This window comes from Pleurodeles waltl, chromosome 10 (genome assembly GCF_031143425.1).
Source record: "Pleurodeles waltl isolate 20211129_DDA chromosome 10, aPleWal1.hap1.20221129, whole genome shotgun sequence".
Lineage (NCBI taxonomy): Eukaryota > Metazoa > Chordata > Amphibia > Caudata > Salamandridae > Pleurodeles > Pleurodeles waltl.
This window is the reverse complement of record NC_090449.1, coordinates 292,219,717-292,241,051: the sequence shown is the minus strand read 5'-3', so window position 1 is coordinate 292,241,051 and position 21,335 is coordinate 292,219,717. Positions and strand designations below refer to the sequence as shown.

The following is a 21,335-nucleotide window of genomic DNA, read 5'->3' as shown; positions in this document are numbered from 1 at the left end:
TTTCTAAAGAAAATGATTTGGAAAGAGAAATTCAAGATGCTGACTTTTTGTCTAGTTCTGTTTGCGCTGATGGAGCAGGATTGGATTCTGTCAGTCCATCTCCAAGATATCCATATTTTACTTGTCCACTCTTCCAAACTTTCTCAGTGAGGGATAATCAACATTTTCAGTGTAAAGTTTTTCCTTTTGCCACTTCATTACATGAGTTTTTTTGTTTTTTTTAACCAAAGTGATGGCCTTCTTTGCTGCCCACTAGAGATGGGCTTTTCTATGAATATTAGTCTACTGAGAACTTTTTTTCTTAGTAGAGTCAATCTATTTTATCCGGCTCATGCAGCTTTCTACCGGCTAGGTTTAATGGCCTTTCGGTTATTCCAAATGTATTAAGCATACCTGCACATTTGTTGCCTTCAGTGAGTGTTTTGCTTTCACTGGAACCTATTTCATGGATACTTGGAAGGACTGCAATGTTCTGCAGCCTTTCGACTGACAAATAGAAGAGCTCAGAGTATCTACCGAAAGGCGTGTGATACTACCCCCAGTGGCCAGAACGGACACCCTCTTTCCCAGATACCACACATTTCAGGGTTTGTGAGCTCACTTGCTAACTCATTATTGGTTTATGGTTTCACCAGAAAACATTGTTGCACAATTACTCAGTTACAGGGTAGACTGGTTCAGATTTTAATGGACACACCATTACATTGTACTTCAACAGTGTGTGGCGGGTACTTCCATCCCCTGTACATGAAGGCACAGGTCTTCCAGTAGTGGGCTATAGACTGAGGAATTGATCTATTAGTGAGTTCATCTGGCAATAAGGGAGAATGGAAAAAAACACTCTGAGCAGACTCTTTCACAAATCATGATTGGCATCTTCTCCCAGTTATGGCTTTGTTTTTGCCGAAATGTGGTATCTGTTTGCCACCAAATTGCTCCCTCACCTATGAAAGCAATACACCACTGCACACTGTAGAAATATTAGTCTATGTAAATGTCGTCTCCAATGTGGATTAATTTATTTCATAAGAGGCCAAGAACCATGTGATCCCCAATAGTATTGTAGTTGGCAGCCGACACATGTTTCGTCCTCCTGGACTTTATCAGGACTTCAAATTATACAGCACAAAACCCAATAAGACACAGTTTTACCGACAAGCATTCTAATTATATTTAAATCAAGACGCACCCTAAAAAAAGGTTCTTAAAAATCCCAGAGATGAGTATGTAGCTCCACAAATAAAAAGTAGGCATATTTATAGCCAAAGACAGTGCCAAAAATTAATATGAGATCCTAAAAATAAAAAGGTCTGTGTACTCAATACAAAGCCCCGTGTAAAATGAGACCCAGTAAGGACCGAAAGAGAAACCTGCAGTTACCTCAAATGGTTGTGCACGCTGATTAAGCTGATGCGAGATTTACATCATGCAGATAAAAGGTAGATAAAGTTACCTGAAATTTCTAGTTGAAATACTATCCTGAGGAACATTTTAGTAAAACAAGATTATGCAAACTACTGTGAACAAAAAAGGAATTATTTAGACATTCGGAGGGTAAAAAGTAGAATAATGTATTAAACTCTAAGTGCTCGATAATAAGAAAAGAGAAACAAACTACAACCTGTATTGGTTATGATGTTGCCTATCTTAAATAATCATAAAGGCCATGATAAGTGTGTGAGATAATGGGAACCTAAATTATCTAAAAAAAGGAAAAAAGTAATAAGTTTGCGTGTACGGCTTTTATAAATTAAGTTGGCATAATATAGCATTTGGTGAATGCTAAAAGCCTAACCGTGTGACACAACCGCCCAATTTAACCAAGTGCGGGTTCTACAACATTTTCCGTGTCTCGGTTGTGTCACACCGTAAGGCTTTTAATGTTAATAGCGCTCAGATGTCCAGAAGGCGAGGCCATGATAAGCCTAGAAAAAGAAAAACGCCTTGTGACATGTGGCTCGAACAACCAATAAGAAGATAACACTATGTAGTTATAGGGAATTGCCTGCATACCTGCATATCGCTTATTCGGAGGCTAACTTGAAACGTGATGATGAAACACCGACCACAACGTGCATTGCAGTTTAACCCCTTCGCTGCCAATCTTTTTCCCCACAGGTGCCAGGCCTTTTTGGGCTATTTGGGGCAGTTCGCGCCTAGGCCCTTAACTTTTTGTCCACATAAGCTACCCGAGCCAAATTTGCGTCCTTTTTTCCCCAACATCTTAGGGATTCTAGAGGTGCCCAGAGTTTGTGGGGTCCCCTGGAGGAGACAAAGAAATTAGCCAAAATACAGCGAAAATTTAGTTTAAAAAAAGAAAAATGTGGGGGGAGAAAGGCTGCAGAAGAAGGCTTGTGTTTTTTTCCCCTGAAAATGGCACCAACCAAGGGTTTGCGGTGCTAAAATCACCATCTTCCAAGCTTTCAGGAACAGGCAGACTTGAATTAGAAAATACATTTTTTAACACAATTTTGGCATTTTACTGAGACATACCCAATTTTTTGTGCTTTTAGCCTCCTTCCAGTTAGTGACAGAAATGGGTGTGAAACCAATGCTGGATCCCGGAAAACTAAACATTTCTGAAAAGTAGACATAATTCTGAATTCAGCAAGGGGTCATTTGTGTAGATCCTACATAGTTTTCCTACCGAAAATAACAGCAGAAATAAATATTGAAATTGAGGTGAAAAAAAACCTGCCATTTTTCTCCATGTTTTACTCTGTAACGTTTTCCTGCGATGTCAGATTTTTGCAAGCAATATACAGTTACGTCTGCTGGACTCTTCTGGTTGCGGGGATTTGTAGGGCTTGTAGGTTCATCAAGAACCCTAGGTACCCAGAGCCAAATAAATGAGCTGCGCCTTGCAATTGATTTTCATTGTATACCGGGTATACAGCAATTAATTTGCTGAAATATAAAGAGTGAAAAATAGGTATCAAGGAAACCTTTATATTTCCGAATTGGGCATAAGATAAGGTGTTGAGAAGCAGTGGTTATTTGCACATATCTGAATTCCGGAGTCCCCATATTAGCATGTGAATTACAGTGCATTTCTCAAATAGACTTCTTTTTTACATACTGTCTTACATTTGGAAGGAAAAAATGTAGAGAAAGACCAGGGGCAATAACACTTATTCTTCTATTCTGTGTTCCTCCAAGTCTCCTGATAAAAATGGTACCTCACTTGTGTGGGTAGGCCTAGCGCCTGTGACAGGAAATGCCCCAAAACACAACATGGACACATCCAATTTTTTGAAAGAACACAGAGGTGTTTTTTGCAAAGTGCCTAGCGGTGGATTTTGGCCTCTAGCTCAGCCGGCACGTAGGGAAACCTACCAAACCTGTGCATTTTTTAATACTAGACACCTTGGGGAATCCAAGATAGTGTCTTGTGGGGCTTTCCCCAGGTTCTGTAACCCAGAATCCTTTGCAAACCTCAAAATTTGGCCCAAAAAACACTTTCCCCACATTTCGGTGACAGAACGTTCTGGAATCTGAGAGGAGCCACAAATTTCTTTCCACCCAGCATTCCCCCAAGTCTCCCGATAAAAATGGTACCTCACTTGTGTGAATAGGCCTAGTGCCCGCGAAAGGAAATGCCCCAAAACACTATGTGGACACATCAAAATTATCAAATAAAAAATGACCTGTTTTTGTGGGGGGCACCCCCCGCAAAAACAGGTAGTTTGGCCCTGTGCTCAGCAACCATATAGGGAAACCTACCTAACCCAAACATTTCTGAAAACTAGGCACCAAGGGAGTCCAGGGAGGTGTGACTTGCATGGATCCCCCAGTGTTTTCTTACCCAGAATCCTCAGCAAACCTCAAATTTAGCTAAAAAAAAAAAAAACTTTTTTCCCACAGTTGTGGGATCACCGCACCTGGACAAATTTCCTACCACCCAACGTTCCCCTCAGTCTCCTGGTAAAAATACCTCACTTGTGTGGGTGGGCCAAGTGCCTGTGACAGGGAAGAGCCAAAAACATGTTGAAATTGAGGGGGAACCAAAGTGGGTCCAAAGAGGCAGTTTGGAAAACAAAATAAACAAATTTAGGCTGACAAGTGGGGTGGAATTTTTATCGGTATAGATGCGATAATTCTGGGTGGTAGGAATTTTGTGGATTCCTGCAGATTCCGGAAGGTCCATCACAAAAATGTGGGGAAAATGTGTGATTTCCAGCAAAGTTGAAGGTTTGCAGGGCATTGTGGGTAAGAAAATGGTGCAGCGTGCATGTGAAGCACACCACCCTGGACTCACCCAGATGTTTTGTTTTCAGATGTGTCTCGGTCTTGTGGATTTTTCTACATGGCAGCTTCCCAAAGTCCAAAATGTGCAGCCGTCACCATTTCAAGTGGGACGATTTTGAGAGTTAGACAAGCTCTCATGGCCAAAATGTAAAACCAAAACCTAAAATAATCAAATGCCCTCTTGCTTGCTGTGGATTAAGATGTTTTACTGTGTAGGGGAGAGCTGAAAGACTGTTACCCCCTTCAGTTAGGGTGGGGGCATAACCATGCCCATATTGGTTGGGAGTCACTACCCCACTTTTTTTTTTTTATTTATTTATTTTTTATTCTCTAGTATGCCTTCTGCCCCTCCCCCTCAGGGCGTGGATCAGGGGTAATTGCCCCACCGGTGGGCAGAACAATTTTGGCCCCATTTATTTGGGGTAGTGGTATGGCCATACCCCCACCCTTTTTTTTTTTTTTTTTTTTTTTTTTTTGGAGAAAAAAAATCTTCTCTGATGACCTTCTAAAAATTAGGCCGATCTGCCTGGCAGATAGGGCCAACAGTAATGTGCCCCCATGGGGAGCGACCCTTGCCCAAGGGGCTGCCCCTGAAACAAAATACACACACACACACACCAATCCCTGGTGCCTAAGGGGGGCTGAAATGGCCTAAAATAAATTTGCCCCCCTGGGGAGTGACCCTAAAGGGTTGCACCCCTTGCGTGAAATTGACAAAAAAAAAAAAAATCCCTGGTGTCTAGTGATTTCTGCCCCCCTTGGGAACAGATTGGCCTAATAAAAATAGGCTGATTGGGCAGAAATGGCCCTAAATTAATCTTGCCACCAGGGGAGCGACCCTTGCCTGAGGGGTCGCTCCCCACATTGAAAAAACATAAAACAACAAAAAAGACAACAATCTTTGGTATCTAGCGGTTTCTGAACCCCCCCCCGGTCGGCAGATCAGCCGAATTACAATAGGCCGATCTTCCCACACGGGGGGCAGAAATGGCCTTCAATTAATTTGCCCTCCTGGGGAGCGACCCTCGTGACAAGAACATTAAAAAAAAAAATCCCTCAGCAGAAATGCTGAGACATATCAAAGGAAAGGAAAGGTCTTTCCTTTCCTTTGATGCCTCTCTCCCCCTCCACCTGAATGGAGGGGAAATGCAAAGCATTTCTCTTCAGATCGTGGGCGCAGCCTCTGAGATCAGTGTGCAATCGCATGCTGATGTCATCAGATGCCACGGTGCGGGGGGCGGTGGGGGCAAATGTTTGTGTGGAAGGGGAAGCGATTCCCCTTCCAGACCTGCCCAGGGGAGGGAGGTGCCAGGCCCTCTGGGGAGCGCAAGTGCTTCTCCGGTAGTAGGACTGTGCGGTGCTGCCCAGGACGTAACATTTACTTCCAAAGCACCCGAGGAGTTAACTGGGGCCGGATTAGAAATTAAGAGGACTTGACTGTTAGTACGCGGTCAACAAAAACTAAATAAAAAACATGGCCATTAGCAACATGGAAAAATGCACGGGGGACTAAAAACTATGTGGAGTCAGTATGTAGACAACTAAATAAGGTGCCAAAGGATGAATAAAGGGAAAATTAACATATTCCTATTGTGCTTTGTTACAGTTAGTCATGTTAGTCGTCGCATACCCGAAAAGAATAAAAAAGGGCAAAAGAAAGTGACACTTATGGTGATGTGTGCTCCTCATGCTGTCCTGTTATAGTTAGTGGATAGACTTGACTTGTAAAGAGGGAATTATACTCTTCACAACAATGGATATGCCTATGCGCAAAGTATGTAACAATAAAGCCATAGAAACATAAGCCTTGTACAATAATGCAATAGCATGATTCGAATGGTGATCTCCTATGCCCAAAAGTGACATAGGAGCAAACCACACAAACTGTTGGTAGTAAACATAATGGGGGTCGTTCTATAAGTCTTAGATACAATTACATTTAATCACATTAGTGTGAAGCTCAAACTTGCATGGGAATTACCAAGAAAGTGATAATACATCAGTAGCACACCTAATCTATAATGTGTATTATATTAATGTGAATACATGTAACTCCTTGTCCATGTTTAAACCACATTCAACAGCTCTAAGACAAATAATCCATTTACTTTCCAATCGTCTAAGAGCCAATGTTCTGTCTTCCCCATGTCGTAATGGTTCCTCAGTATCAATAAAATGGAATCTAATCCTAATAATCTCTCATTGTTAGTGAACAGTATTATAGTGTACAGCAAGTGATTAGTGTTATTTCTTATGACGCGAAGATCTTCCTGAATGCACTTTCAGTGGTCTTATGGTACTCCCAGTGTAAATCTTGTTAGTGGCAAATGTATACAGTAAATCTAATATTACAGTTGATGAAATTATTGATGTTACATTTCACGTTAGTATTATACTGAAAACCAAATGTTTTGCCCTGGGCAAATAGACAGGTGTTGCAGCAACCACAACGAAAGAAACCCTTAGATGGAGAAGGTAGCCAAGTACAGACGGAAGGTATAGGAGGAACATGCCACATAATATCTCTAAGTGTACCCCGCCCCCTCTCTCCCCCCCGCCACCCATCCTTCTGTGTGTAATGGACAGTTGCACACAGTAGGGTGGGGGGGTGAGACACTAAGGGTGCAGTGTGCCATGGGTGCAGTTGCGCCTCGAGGATCACCTTTGGAGCAGCCCACCTCATAGGCAGCAATGCAACTGCTGGATCTATGTGGACGATGCCAGCGGCAGCCCAAGGAGTTGGAGACACGCACGGTGCTGGGTGCCAGTGTCTGCTTCCCCCACCTCCAGTATAGCAGGCAAAGGCTGCGTTTGCCACATGACTGCCGCACCAGAGCCAAAGGTAGTGTGGAGCCTTAGGGGGAATAATGCTGTACAGCACTCCTTGACTGGCAGGCCGGCCCCTGATAAAGAGGTTACCTTGTGTTTATGCAAGCTGCACCACGCGTATGTGTGCAGCTGCAACTAGTTATCGCACACACGGAGAACACAGTGAGGCCTCTCCGTGAAACTCTGCAGTGGATGTCATAGCTTCCCCCTACTCCTTTTGGATCTTTGTAGGGGTACTCACTAGGATATTACAGGACCGGGTAATGCCTCAACAGAGTCCCCAAAGTTAGTAAACTGCAGCTATAGAGAAACTACCAGAAACCCACCAGTTTATCCTATTCCAAGTAGTAGGAGTGCAGATACTTCTGGCTCTACCCTTTGTTTTTTGTGTCACATTACTGTCTAGTGCCTAAGAGAAGTGCAGGCGCGCACTGTGCCTTATGACGTATTGGTGATATGTATGGTGCTGTTGTGCATAGGGGGAGAAAGCTTTGGTAATTCCACATGTTTCGCGGTGGGTGCCCTAATGTGATGTCTCATTTACCCTTGCACTGACAGGATAGCGAGTACCATTTCAGGAATAGTGTAAGATGTGCAGTATCGCTGACTCATGTGTTTTCATTTTCCATACCGCACTCTTCCTGCCCTGATGTCCCAATATGTTAGTGTCCTGCATAATCAGGAAGTTATATCTCAGGAATTGCATAGTGTGTGCAGGGAAGATGATCTGTCAGTTGGTCTTTTAGATATATTTCCAATATAAGATTACTATAGCATGTGTGGCAATGATGTTTTTATGACATGTGTATCGTAGTTCTATTCCACTCGTGGTGGATAACCATTGCCTAGTGGTGGAGTAATTATTGGTACATATTGTGTTAGTCTGTTTTATGCCCAATACACAATATAGTATACATTTTTATACATTATTGAATGGAGTCTCTTTGATGTATTTATTCTATCACTGGTATGTGTATTGCGCAAACGCTTTACACATGATCTCTGGGGATACGCCTGACCGCTTTGTGCCAAGTGTCCATAGGTTGAGCACAAGTTATCTTTGGTGTGTAACCACCTTGCCCTAACTAGAGTGGTGGGTTCTGCCCGACTGAGGTGCATACCCTGGCCAACCAGAAACCCCATTTCTAACAATGCCTGTCAGCTTAAGTTTCTTTAATTAAAGTCAGCATCTTTGCTAGCCTTCGCTTCAGCCAGGGATTCCAGCTCTTTATTCTTGAGCCCATTTAATCACCTTTTATAAGTAAGACTTGGTTTTAAGGTTTGGTGCTCCGTTTTGACCAAAGTAGTGTCTGATTTTCATGTTTCTGAGTGCATCTTGTTACCTACTTTCTTTCTTTCTCATTATCCATCTGAGGTGACTGTCAGTTTCTTGCAACTGACTTTGAAAGATCAAGCCAAAAGAAGTTCTTCAATCAGCCAGGAAATGTATACACTAATTGCCAGGCAGCAAATCCACAATGAATTGCTTATTCAGGACACAGTCATGGTTAAGCATTTCCCATTGTTGGAAAAAGAGCCTACTTTAAAGACAGAGGTTTCTAAATTCAGGTTAAGCAACAAAACACATTTATTCAATCCTATCCTTAGAATTCTTCCTAGGTACTAGGCTGGATCCGGAAAGCTGTCACCAGCAATGCTCCTGTGCGCCTCTGGATGGTGCTGTGCAGCTCCATATTTTCTCCATACTGTTCTGGAAGTGATGGTTCAGAGCTTTGCACTGAGCCACCCCGGCACTCTGACAGTTCCTGTGTTTCTGTGTCTTCCAGCATGCATCCAGTGCTTATTTCCTACTTTCATCAGCCTTTGGACGACTCTTAAAACAGGAAAATCTAGTTTGGTAGGGAACAGTGTCCTGTCCTATGACTACTGGTTTCTAACTATGTGGCAACTACAGAAAACAGGTGAGGGAATATCTGCATGAGCAATATGCCCCTACAGTGCCTGTCCATTCTTAGACATAAGTGCAGTGTGGCCATCTTAAGTACCTGGGCTGGGAGATTGTCATTACGAACTCCACAGCTCCATGATGGCTTCACTGAAGGCTGGGAAGTTTAATATCAAACTTCTCAGCACAATACACCAACACTGATGCTTGTGTTGGATTTATTGTAAAAAGCACACAGAAGGCATCTTAGAGATACCCCCTGTAATTTTACCCAACCCTGTAGTGTAGGGCTGACTGGTCTGTGCCAGCCTGCCACTAGAAGACAAGTTTCTGACCACCATGGGGTGAGGGCCTTTGTGCTCTCTGTGGCCAGAAGCAAAGCCTGCTCTGGGTGGAGGTGCTTCACACCTCCCCCTTTAGGAACTGTAACACTTGGTAGTGAGCCTCAATGGCTCAGGCCTCCTGTTACAGTGCCTCAGGGCACCCCAGCTAGTGGAGATGCACGCCTTCCCGGACAAAGCCCACTTTTGGTGACAAGCCCGGCGGAAACATTTGGTAAAACAGGGAGGAGTAACCACTCCAGCTAGGACCACTCCTAAGGTGTCCAGAGCTGGAGTGAACCCCTTCCTGCAGAATTCTCCATTTTGGTTTGGAGGACAGGGACCAATAGGGTTAGGAATGTGCCCCCTGAACCTAAAAAAGCCTATAACGTAGCCCTTTTCCTTGGTGGGTAGCTAAAGGTATGGTACTGGGCACTAACAGCTGTCAGTAGCCTCTGCTGGGTTTTAGCCTTTATGGCTGCGCTGACCTTGGAATGGTGGTCTGCCCCATGCCAAACGGAAAGATAGGACCCCTGACCCTGTTGGTCATGGTGGGGCTTTTAAACTGTGGGTAACTTCTTTGGGTAATCTGGGGCTGGACCTAGCCAAGATAGGATTAGCGGAGGTGGATGCCTCTAGCCCCAAGATAAAAAGGATGGGTGAAGACATTAATAAAAACAGACAAGGCAATTCAGGTTGGGTTCTATCACTGTTGAGGTAAGTCGGTTTCCTAGAGGGAATGGCCTGGACAGGAGGATGTAAGGCAGAGTAGGCCCTGCAACAAACCAACCTGTGTCCCCACTCTTCCTCTCCTGGCAGACTAGGAAGACTCTCCCAGGTTTAGCTGAGTATCCTGGTGTGTTGGCTGAGAGGGGGGTTTGTTTAGGAAACTGGGCCTAGTTGCAGTTACTACCCCGAACCACCCCCCTGCTTTTTTTTGCCTGATATTGATGCTCCGGGATCCTGCTAACTCTGCCTCCGCACCAGTGTTCTTTCCCTAAAACTGTACCATTGTTTCCACAATTGGCACACCTCTGGCACACAGATGAGTCCCTTGTAAAAAGATGCCAGTAGTAGCAAGGGCCCTGTGACCAGGAAGGATCCCTAAGGGCTGCAGCATGTTGTACCACTCTAAGGGACCCCTCACCAAACACATGCACGCTGCCAGTGCAGATTGTGTGTGTGGGGAGAGAAAAAGACTGAGTCAACATGGCATCTATCTCAGGGTATCATGCCTTCAAAACACTGCCTTTGACATAGGTAACAACCCTTCTAGCAGGCCTTGCAGCCCTAAGGCAGGGTGACCCATACCACATGGGAGGGTATAGCTGCATGGGCAATATGCCCCTACAGTGTCTAAGGCCATTCTTAGATACTTTAAGTGCAGTGTGGCCATATTTAGTACAAGGGCTGGGAGTCTGTCATAGTGAACTCCACAGCTCCATGATGGCTTCACTGAAGGCTGTGAAGTTTCTCAGCACAATAAACCCACACTGATACTAGTGTTGGATTTATTGTAAAAGGCTCACAGAGGGCTTCTTAGAGATGCCCCCTGTCTTTTACCCAACCCTCTAGTGTGGGGCTGACTGGTCTGTGCTTGCCTGCCACTAGCAGACACGTTTTTTTGATTCCATGGTGTTGAGGGCCTTTGTGCTCTCTGGCCAGAAACAAAGCCTGCTCTGGGTGGTGGTGTTTCACACCTCCTCCCTGCAGGAACTGTAACTCTTGGTGGTGAGCCTCAAAGGCTCAGGCCTCCTTTTAGTGTCCTAGGGCACTCCAGCCAGTGGAGATACCCGCCCCCGGACAAAGCTCCACTTCTGGCAATAAGTCCAGCAGAAAAATCAGATAAAACAGGGAGGAGTGACCACTCCAGCTAGGACCACCCCTAAGGTGTCCAGAGCTGAAGCGACCCCCTCCATGCAGAATCCTCCATCTTGGTTTGGAGGACAGGACCAATAGGGTTGGGAATGTGCCTCCCTCCCCAGGGCAGTGAGCACAGGAAGGGTGTAGCCACCCGCAGGGACAGTAGCCATTGGTTGCTGCCCTCTGACCCTCCCCCCTATACCCCTAAATCTAGTATTTAGGGGCACCCGTGAATCTAGCTCACCAGATTCCTGGCAACCTCAACAAGAAGAAAGAAGGACTGCTAAGCGGAAGCCCCAGCAGTGAAGACTCCAGGCGACAGCAGACTTGGCCCCAGCCCTAACTGCCTGTCTGCAGCTTCAAGGACCAGAGGACCAAGAACTCCTGAGGACAGCGGCCCTGCCCAGAAGAAACCATCCAGAACTGCCCTAGATCCACGAGTTCTGCCCACTCTGCACCTGACACCCACAACCTATATCCAGGTGACCCACCGGTCCGGATCGGGTCCCCAGGCGATTCCGACCTTGTGCCCACCCTCGGTTGACCCCTCCTGGCTAACTCGACGACTCCTGCAGCCTAAATCCGTAGGACCCTCCTGACCATGAGAGAACCGGACAAAGATTCCAGACGCCTAAGGTACCCAAGCACCCACAGCCCCCTGTCCTTGGGGAATCCTACGACCAGTCCAGCAATGTTCAGCAGGCGGCCCTCCTTGCCCAGCCTGTGGTTTCCCAGAACCAATCCCCTGGACCCGGCCTGCAGCATATTTGTGACCCCTGGGGTCTCCTATTGAGAAGCATTGGGAGCCTGATGCTGTGTTTGCACAGTGCACCAGGCCGCCTCTGTGCCGCTGAGGGTGTGTTTGGTGCTGACCCGTTGCCCTCCTTGGTGCTCACCTAAATCCCCCAGGTCTGCCCTCCGAAGTCACAGGTACTTACCAGCTAGTAGATCTGTTTCCGAGTGCCCCCAGTCTCCATAGGACCCCATTTTAAATCTAACTGCAACTTTGACTTCTGCACCTGGCAAGCCCTGTGTTGCTGGTGGTGCAATTTTGGGGTCATCCTGAACCCCGACCTGTGGACATCCTAACCCCCGGAGACTGGAACTGTACATTGAGTACTTAGCTCAAAACTGCACTAATACAGCCATCACGCGCCAACCCACCCGCCACCCCAGAATTGTTCTGAAAATTGCACTGTCAACTCTTAACATTGAAAAGTGTTACTTGCCTGTAAACCATTTTATTTACGAAACAAAGTGTCTTTGATACCTATGCCTGATACTTACTGGCAATTATACTTACCTGCAACAAGATCCTTTTGGTTCTAGAAATAAAGCAACAAAATATATATTTCCAATACAAATACATTGGCCGGTAGTTAGTCATTGAGTGTGTGCCTCATTTATTGACTGTGTACAACAAATGCTTTGCACTACCCTGTGATAAGCCTAACTGGTCGACCAAGTCTCTGGGGAACCCCGCTGGACTCTGTGCCCACTATATCGGATTTTGATATAGTTTATACAGAGCCAGCTTCCAGCAGGCGTTCTTACTTATGTGCTCGGAATCCCTTCCTGCAGAAAGACAGTCAAAATGCTCAAGCTAGCCCAGATCTTGTCTACTTAGGCCAGAGTGTTTGGATGGTGTCCTTGAACCTGCAGAATTTATTTTTCAAATCCCTGTCCTCCAGTCCCATAGACGTTACCTGCGGTTCAAGGTAGGCCAGGAGCATATTCAGTTTTTGTGCTCCCCTTCACCTCACCAGTGCACATCAAGTTTTCCTGAAAGTAATCGTTGGAGGCCAGGGAAGCCTGTTTTCCCCTACCTCAATGACTTCCTGTAGAAGGTGGGCCCACCACGGTCAGTTGAAGCAGAAGTCACACCAAACTTCTGTGCAGAGGCTTAGTTTCATTTGAACTGTCCTGAATATGGCACACAACTGAAATACCTTTAGCCACAGATTCCTTACCTTTAAATTTCCCCAGTCATCAGACTGGATCTGGAAGATTTTTTGAGAGCAGTACCCCTGCCTGCCGGTAGGTGGTGTTGGTCGTCTCCATGCAGCTTCGGAAGTAAAGTTCAAGGAGTACAGGTTTTAAGCAGTGTTGCGCCTTTTACCACACCATCGGCCAGATGTACCAAAGGGTTTTACCCATTCTGTGTCTATGGGAAAATGTTTTTGTACATATGGCCCCATGTCTGGTAGGGTCCAACACTGTGCTTGTCGTGTCTGGAGCTCGACCATGACTCCAAGTCGTGCTCGGACTGCCAGGCCATGGCTCCGAAGGCTTTGAGGGAGCAGTCCTTAAAGCTGCTAGTGGCCCGGCAGGCGATTCTGCATCATGTGACTCCTCGGAGATCTTGGTCAAGAGGAAGGTCAAAGGATTGCTCCTGGGGTCTCAAGTCCTCTTCGTCCCACTCAGTCAATGGGACACTCTGGTAAGAACCACAAAAAGCACAAGAAATCAAAGCATGCTTCCACTTTGCCTTGTCTGTCGGCCAATGCGACAAAGGAACATCAGCATTCGAGGCATGGCTCCTCAGAGCCTGTGCCAGGGCCCACTCTGCATCTCCTTGCTTTTCCAGGAGGTGGAGCAACCCCCCACTCAACTGAGTTTTACAAGGCCATATGCCCCGTCTCTGAGCAGGCCGACCCCTCCAGAGCACCTTCAGGCCCTGTAGAATCGGGGGGACCCCCATCAGGTTCCGCACAGGTGGATTCGGCCCTGGCTCAGAAGGATCCCCAGGGATCTGAATATTGATCCAGACCGGCGCCAGTCGTGCCAATACAACCTTTGCTGACACAGGTCTTGATGCTCCTGGCGTCCACTGGCGATGCCAGCCCCATTTGGATCCCTGAATCTGAACCGGATGCCTCAGCCTCCGGCTTCCCATGATCAAAACAGCATTTCTCATGGCTATTACATCTGCCGGAGGTTAAGTGAGCTGCACACTTTATCATCTAAGCCTCCATTCTTGTCCATTTTCCCAGACAAACTGGAGCTTCACACTAGGACTTCTTTCCTGCCGAAAGTGGTGACAACCATTTATGTGGTCCAATCTGTCACCTTGACCACCTTTTACGCTCCTCCACATCCTCTAAAGAAGAGGAGTGACTCCACCATCTGGACCTAAAAAGCGCATTGTCATTCTACCTTGACTGCATACAAGAGTTCCGGCTGGACGACCAACTGTTCGTGGGGTATGTTGGGGGGAAGAAAGGTCAGGTGATGCAGAAACTGACCACATCTCAATGGGCCGTTCTCTGCATCAAAATCTGCTTATGCACTTGCAAAGACTCCTCCTGAGGGATTGCAAACTCATTCCACCAGAGCAAAAACTGCGATCACTGCTTTAGCACATGGAGTGTCAGTTCTGGACATCTGCCAGGCAGCAACATGGGCTTCCCTGCACAGGTTTACTAAAAATTACTGCCTGGGCAGTCAGGTCAGCAGTTGGGTCCTACAGGGCTTTTTAGTCTGAATGTATCCGCAAACCCACCACCGGGGATGGTATTGCTTGGCTATCTATTCAAAGAAGAGGAATCTGCGGCTAGAAGTCTCTTTCGGATAAACAAATTACTTACCTTGGGTAACTCCGGATCTGATAGAGACAACATCTAGTCACAGAATCCTTACTGACTCACCTATTCTCCCTTCTCTGACAGACTTATTTCTAGGGTTAGGGATGATCCCTTTTAGTGCCCTAGTTTGGACACACAAGTTTTGGTGCCATTCATGGCTGCACTCCAGGCACGGAAAGCTATGAAAAGTAACTGTCAGCGCGCTGAGGTGGTGCCCAGTTAGGTGACGCAAACGTCACTTCTGGTGAGGACAACTTAGATAATGCTGTGCGGAGCCAGTTGAAGACACCTTCTTGCAGGCAGGGGTACTGCTCACGAAAAATCTTCCGGATCCAGTCTAACGCCTGGGGAAATTCAACAGACATCTGCGACTAGATATTGTCTCTACCAGATAAGGCATTACTGAAGGTGAGTAACTTGTTCTCCAGGACCTTCCCACCATTGCAGCAAGTCCAGGACATTTGGGCTGTGATCTGAGTATTTCAGCCTCGGACCTGGATCTCAGGGAGAGTAGCTCTAAAGCTTCTTGGCCCTTGGGCCTCCTGCAAACTGGTACACATGAATTGAGCAGCATTACTGCCTAGAGATAAGACTCCCTTCCTCGGGGGGCAATCCATTACCCCGTAATTTAGGAGTATAACCCAGTGGGAGAAAATTCATACTATACACCACACATCTCTTATCATACATGCATCCACTCCAGTGATCAATCTTAATAAAGGAATATCAAAAATAGTATTTAATAAATAATCCCATACAAAACTTATATATAAAAACCACAATAAAAAAAATCCAGCAGGCTCCACAAAGGGCCTCTGTGCAAATTCCGGCCTAATAAAAAAAGAAATGGGAGACAATACACACAATATGCAAGCTGGATAGCTGGACCCACTGGAACTGGCCAAGAATAGATTAGAAATTTGGTGCACTAATCAATTGGCGTTGGATGCCTAAGTTGGGACAGCAAGTGACAATAGACCAAGGGGGTGTTTTGCCCAATTAAAGGAGTTTTACGAGGCCATGTGCTTAATTTTGGGGCAGGCTGACCCCACTACAGTGCCTTGGAGTCCAAGGGGTTTGATTGGGGGCCTTCAGGTTCCGCACCGGCGGCTCCAGCCACCGAAGTCTCCTCTGGATCCACTCTAGGATCCACACCCAGCGCAAGTTATACCATTGAGACCTTCCCGGGTGCCGGTTCGATTGTCAATGTTCCTGATGTTGGTGATGCCCACCATCAGCGTTGACCCGATCCTCATCCCCCATAATTTGGAGTCAGACTGGCGTCTGCAGACTCCTCCTCCTTCAATGGGGCCTATTCACCCCAGGTTGGATTCTGACCCTTTTTCTTATGGGAAGGATTGGAGGGGTCCCTGGACCCTTATGAATACCGAGATTACCCTAACTTGAACTGTGCACAGGGGTTGGGTGAGGCGAGTGGTCTGGTTACCTCTTCAGATGCTGGCATGCTGTCTCCTCCTACCGTTGCTAAGGCGGAGGGAGCAACTTATTCCATGGTGGTCAGTAGGGTGGCTGAAGTCCTCGGCCTTGAGCTGCCTATTGGTCCGGTCTAATCTCCTGGCAGAGGTGCTTCAACCAGGGACTTCCACATCTAAGCCTCTTCTTCCATTCAATGATGCCCTCGCCGATGTCCTTTTGGGTACTTGGTCCAGATCCAACACAGGGGCTCCTGTGAATAGGACTATCGCACGCCGCCAGAGAGCCTTGTCATCCAGGCATCCTTGACGCATTCACTTCCGCGCCCGGGATAGGAAATCAAGAAGGCTGGAAAAATTTAAGATGTTTTATTCCTCCAGTCTCTCGCTGCGGTCAGTGAACACAGCATGCCTTTTGGGCCGCTATACCCACTTTCTGTGGGATACAATCGCGCAAGTTCTGCTACAGATACCGGAGGAGGCCCGTGCTATCCTCCCCCAAGCTGTCACCAATGGGAGGGACGCAGCAAAATTCACGATCACATATGGGCTGGACATGACCGATTTCTTTAGGTAGATAGGTTGCGACAACGGTGGCCTTGAGGCGCCACATCTGATTACGTACATCTGTTTTTTCGAGGGATGTCCAACAGACTCTTATGGACATGCCCTTCGATAGCTCACGTCTCTTTGGAGACAAGACAGACTCGGGCTATGACTAGGTCCCTTGGCCTTTCCACTGCCCCTCGTCCCCAACAGTCCACCTTTCGTGGCCACGGAAGGGGCTTCCTGACGCATCCCTATCCCAGCCACCGTGCCACCCATGATGTTCAGCCGCTGCATGGCCAGGGGAGTGGAATTCTGCATGGGACAGAGAACCAGAGGTCTACACAGGCCACCCCGCCCCTGCTGCCGCCTCCAAACCCTCCTAGTCCATCACCTCACTCTGGTCCAGTGGGCTGCTGGAATTGCCATTACCGGCCCCACTTGGAATCCATCATTACGGACAGGTGTGTTATGCAGATCATTCGAAGGGGCTACTCCCTCTCCTTCAAATCTTCCCCACCAGCCATGCCTCCATCAGTCAGCTGTATTCCGGAGGATCAATTGGCACTTCTCTGCCAGGAAGTTGTGGCTCTGTTGGCCAAGGGAGCCATAGAGAGGGTCCCTGTGCCATAAGTAGGTCTAGGTTGTTATTCCAGCTACTTTCTGGTGCAAAAAAAACAAGGGCTTGCGTCCTATCCCAGACCTTCGAGACCTCAATCTCTTCCTCTAGAAGGAGAAATGCAAAATGTTCATCAAGAAGATCAGGAACGACCCAGTTCGAAGTCGCTTTTTCTCATATTCCCATCCTGCCTACCCACAGATGTTACCAACAATTCGTGGTAGGTCATGAGCCCTTTAAATTTACTGTGCTCCCCTTCGGCCTTACCAGCGCCCCTCAAGTGTTCACAAAAATGATGGCGGTGGATGCAGCTCATCTGCGCAGGTTAGGGGTTTCAGTCTTCCCCTACCTCGACGGGCTGTTGAAGGCAGACTTGCCCCAGAAAGTAGTCTCCCACCTTCAGACTACGGCAAACCTCCTGCACACGCTGTGGTTCACTATTAATGTGCCAGTCACACCTGACACAGTGCAGTTTCGGGCCTATCCTCCAGAAAAGTGAGTCCAGGATATTCAGGCTATGATTCTGATCTTTCAGCCTCTATCTTGGGTTTTGGTGAGACTGACTCTGAGACTGCTGACCCTCATGGCCTACTGCATCCTGCTAGTGACACATGCCAGATGGCATATGCAGGCTCTGAAGTGGGACTTGAAGTTCCAGTGGGCGCAGCATCAGGGAAATCTTTCCGACATGGTCCAGATCTTGGAGGGAACTGCGAAAGACCTGTAGTGGTGGCTTTCGAATCCGCATTGGGTCAACTGTACATCCCTCTCCCTTCCCAAACCAGATCTATCCACAGTGCCTGAAGCGTCATATCTGGGATGGGGTGGCCACATGGGAGAGGTGGAGATCAATGGACTCTGGGCTCCATAATCAGTCTTCTGGAGCTCCAGGCGATCAGGTTTGCGTTGAAAGCATTTCTTCCCTCTCTCAAAGGGAAAGTAGTTCAAGTGTTCAGACAACACTATCGCCATGTGGTACTGTAACAAACAGGGTGTAGTAGGGTCCTGTACCTTTTGTCAGGAGGCACTGAGCCTGTGGACATGGCTGGCACATCAGGACATTACCCTGGTGGTTCAATATCTGGCAGGCTCTCTGAACACCAGAGCAGACGAACTCAGTTGTCGATGCATAGCCGATCACAAATGGCAGCTCCATCCGGAGGTGGTGCAAGGTCTCTTTCAGCAGTGGGGAGAGCCTTGGTTAGATCTGTTTGCCTCCGCAGAGAACTCACAATGTCAACTGTTTTGCAAATTGGAGTTTCCAAGGCGGCACTCGCTTGGAGATGGTTTTCGTTTCGAGTGGAACTCCGGCCTCCTTAATGTCTTTCCACCTATGCCACTTCTGCCCAGATTTCTCAAGAAGATCAGGAACGACCCAGTTCGAAGTCATCTTGGTGACTTCGGACTGGGCACAGAGAGTATGGTATCCAGAGCTATTGAGCATGGCCACCGGTCCTCCACTCAGACTGCCTCGTCATGAGGATCTTCTGTCGCAGCAGAAGGGGACGGTTCTCCACCCGAACCTTTCCAATCTCCGCCTTTATGCGTGGAGGTTGAGTGGCGGCAGTGGATGGCTTTTGAATTTCCACCCGAAGTCTGTGACATTATCTTGGCAGCCAGGCGCACCTCCCATCGTTGGCATACATTTGTGGCATGGTGTACCAACAAATCTGTTGATTCTCTCTGCTCTTTCTGAGGTTCGTTTGTTCATTCTTTCTTTAGCCCGGCAGGGCTCTGCTTTGGGCACCCTTAAGGGTTATTAATCGGCTATTTCAGCTTTTGTTAGGTTGCCTGATCAGCCTTCACTCTTTAAGTCTCCTATTGTTATCCAATTCCTTAAGGGTCACCCAGTTGTTTCCTCCCACTCCATTTATCATGCCTCAGTGGGACGTTAGTCTTGTGCCTTGAGCCGATGCACAATTGTCAGTTGCAGCTCTTTACTTTCAAAACTGTTTTTTGGTTTCCTTCCCTTCTGCTCGTAGAGTGAGTGAGCTTCAGGCTCTTTCTTCTAAGCCCCCATACTAGTCTGTGCACCCTGACAAAGTGGTGTTATGCACCAAGGCTTCCTTCCCAAAGTCGTTACACCTTTTCATGTTGGCCGGTCTATCACCATGCATCCTGTTTACGCACCTCCACTTCCTTCTCAGGAGGAGAGACTCCACCGTCTGGATCTAAAAGGAGCATTGGTGTTCTATCTCAATAGTACTAAAGATTTCCAGGTGGATGATCAACTCTTTGTTGGATGTGTGGGTGTGAAGAAAGGGAATGTTGCAAAAACTTACCATCTCTCGATGGGTACTTCTTTGCATCATGATGTGCTATGCTTTGGCAAAGAAGCAACCCCCTGAGGGCTTGCGTGCTCATTCCACCAGAGCGCCTGCTGCTTCCACAGCGTTGGCACACAGAGTTTCTGTCCTGCATATCTGCCAGGCAGCCACGTGGGCATCACTGCACATGTTTACTAAGCATTACTGCCTGTACATTGAGGTCCGTAGGGACGGCCACTTTGATCATTTGGACCTGCAGGACTTTCTAGTATGATCTTGGTTTGTAGCCCACCTCTGAGGATGGCATTGCTTGGGGGTATCTATTCTAAGGTAAGGAATCTGCAACTAGAAGTCTCTATCAGATGTACAAGTTACATACCTTCGGTAACGAAATATCTAGTAGAGACATATTCTAGTTTCAGATTCCTTACCGACATACCCATTCTCCCTGCTTGGGAACTGATTTCTAGGGACAGGGCTTACCCATTCAGGGCCCTGGCTCTGGAGCACCAATTTCAGTGTTATTCGCGGCACTGCGCTTTGTCATGGAAAGTTTTGAAAATAAACGGACGTCACTGTTTGAGGCAGCGTTTATGTACTGCTCCTGACATCATCACGGCGACCACGATATCTGGTGAGTCGACCACCACCTACAGACATGCAAGGGTATTTCTCGAAGGCAAAATCTTCGGATCCAGTATGATGCCTGGGGGAGAATGTCTCTACCAGATATATCGTTACTGAAGGTAAGTAACTTGTACTTCGGTACCGGCCATTTCTGCACCGCCTGAAAAAAACTGCCATCCTCTGTTTCAGTGCCAAAATTAACCCACAAACTAAAATCTTTGAAACTGAAAAATTGTAAAAACGATTTCAGTTGATTCTGGACAGTCTGTGACCAACCCTTCACCGGTGGAACCAATTTCAGAAGTTTCAGATGCTCAGCAGCACAAACTTCAGATTCAAGATGGAACATGACTTATTATAACATCACCACCTGTCCCTTTAAAGAGGAAATTGACTTTTCAAGAGGTGCCTAACTCCCCTGTGCCTCCTAAAAAGCCTACCAAGGGCAAGGCTCCATCTCTCCCACAGCCTTCTCAGTCCTTTCTACCTCCTTCTCCAGTTTTCTCCTCCACCATCTCCACCTCCTTCAGGGTTTAAACCACCCCTAATTCACCCCCACGTGGGGCTCATGACTTGGGAGAAACATTAGATGACCCAGACCCATGGGATACATGTGAACCAGACCCTATTACACCTAATGATCCATATCTCTACCCAGCTAGACCCTCACCACCTGAGGATTCAATCTCATATCAGCAGGTCATAGCTAGAGCAGCTGCATTTCATGATGTGCACATGTATACTTAGCCCATTGAAGTAGTTTTTTAGTTTTTTCTTTTTATTTGATACCCTGGGCACAAAACACAAGGACAGTCAGTTTCTTCCCATGCTCCCAGGCATGCTCGGGCACTCAGATTAAATCTTTGAAGAACCAGTGAGCGCATGAATTACCACTCAGCGTAGATAAAAAATATAAAACTGCACCCACTGATCCTTTATCAAGGCTCAGATACCTCCTTACTCCATTGTTGCTTCAACCGCTCGCAAAAGGGCTAATAGCCAATCAACAGGAGATACACCCCTCCTGAGAAAGAAAGTAAAAAGCTATCTGCAGCAGGTAAAAGGGTGGCAGCTCAATCAGCCAATCACTGGC

The 21,335-nt window shown here is 47.0% G+C and overlaps 1 protein-coding gene across 4 annotated transcripts in view; it reads left to right on the top strand.

The window, feature by feature from the left end:
- Positions 1–21,335, top strand: part of PARN (poly(A)-specific ribonuclease) — a 690,538-nt gene that overhangs the window by 533,358 nt on the left and 135,845 nt on the right. The gene's annotated exons all lie outside the window — the stretch shown is intronic.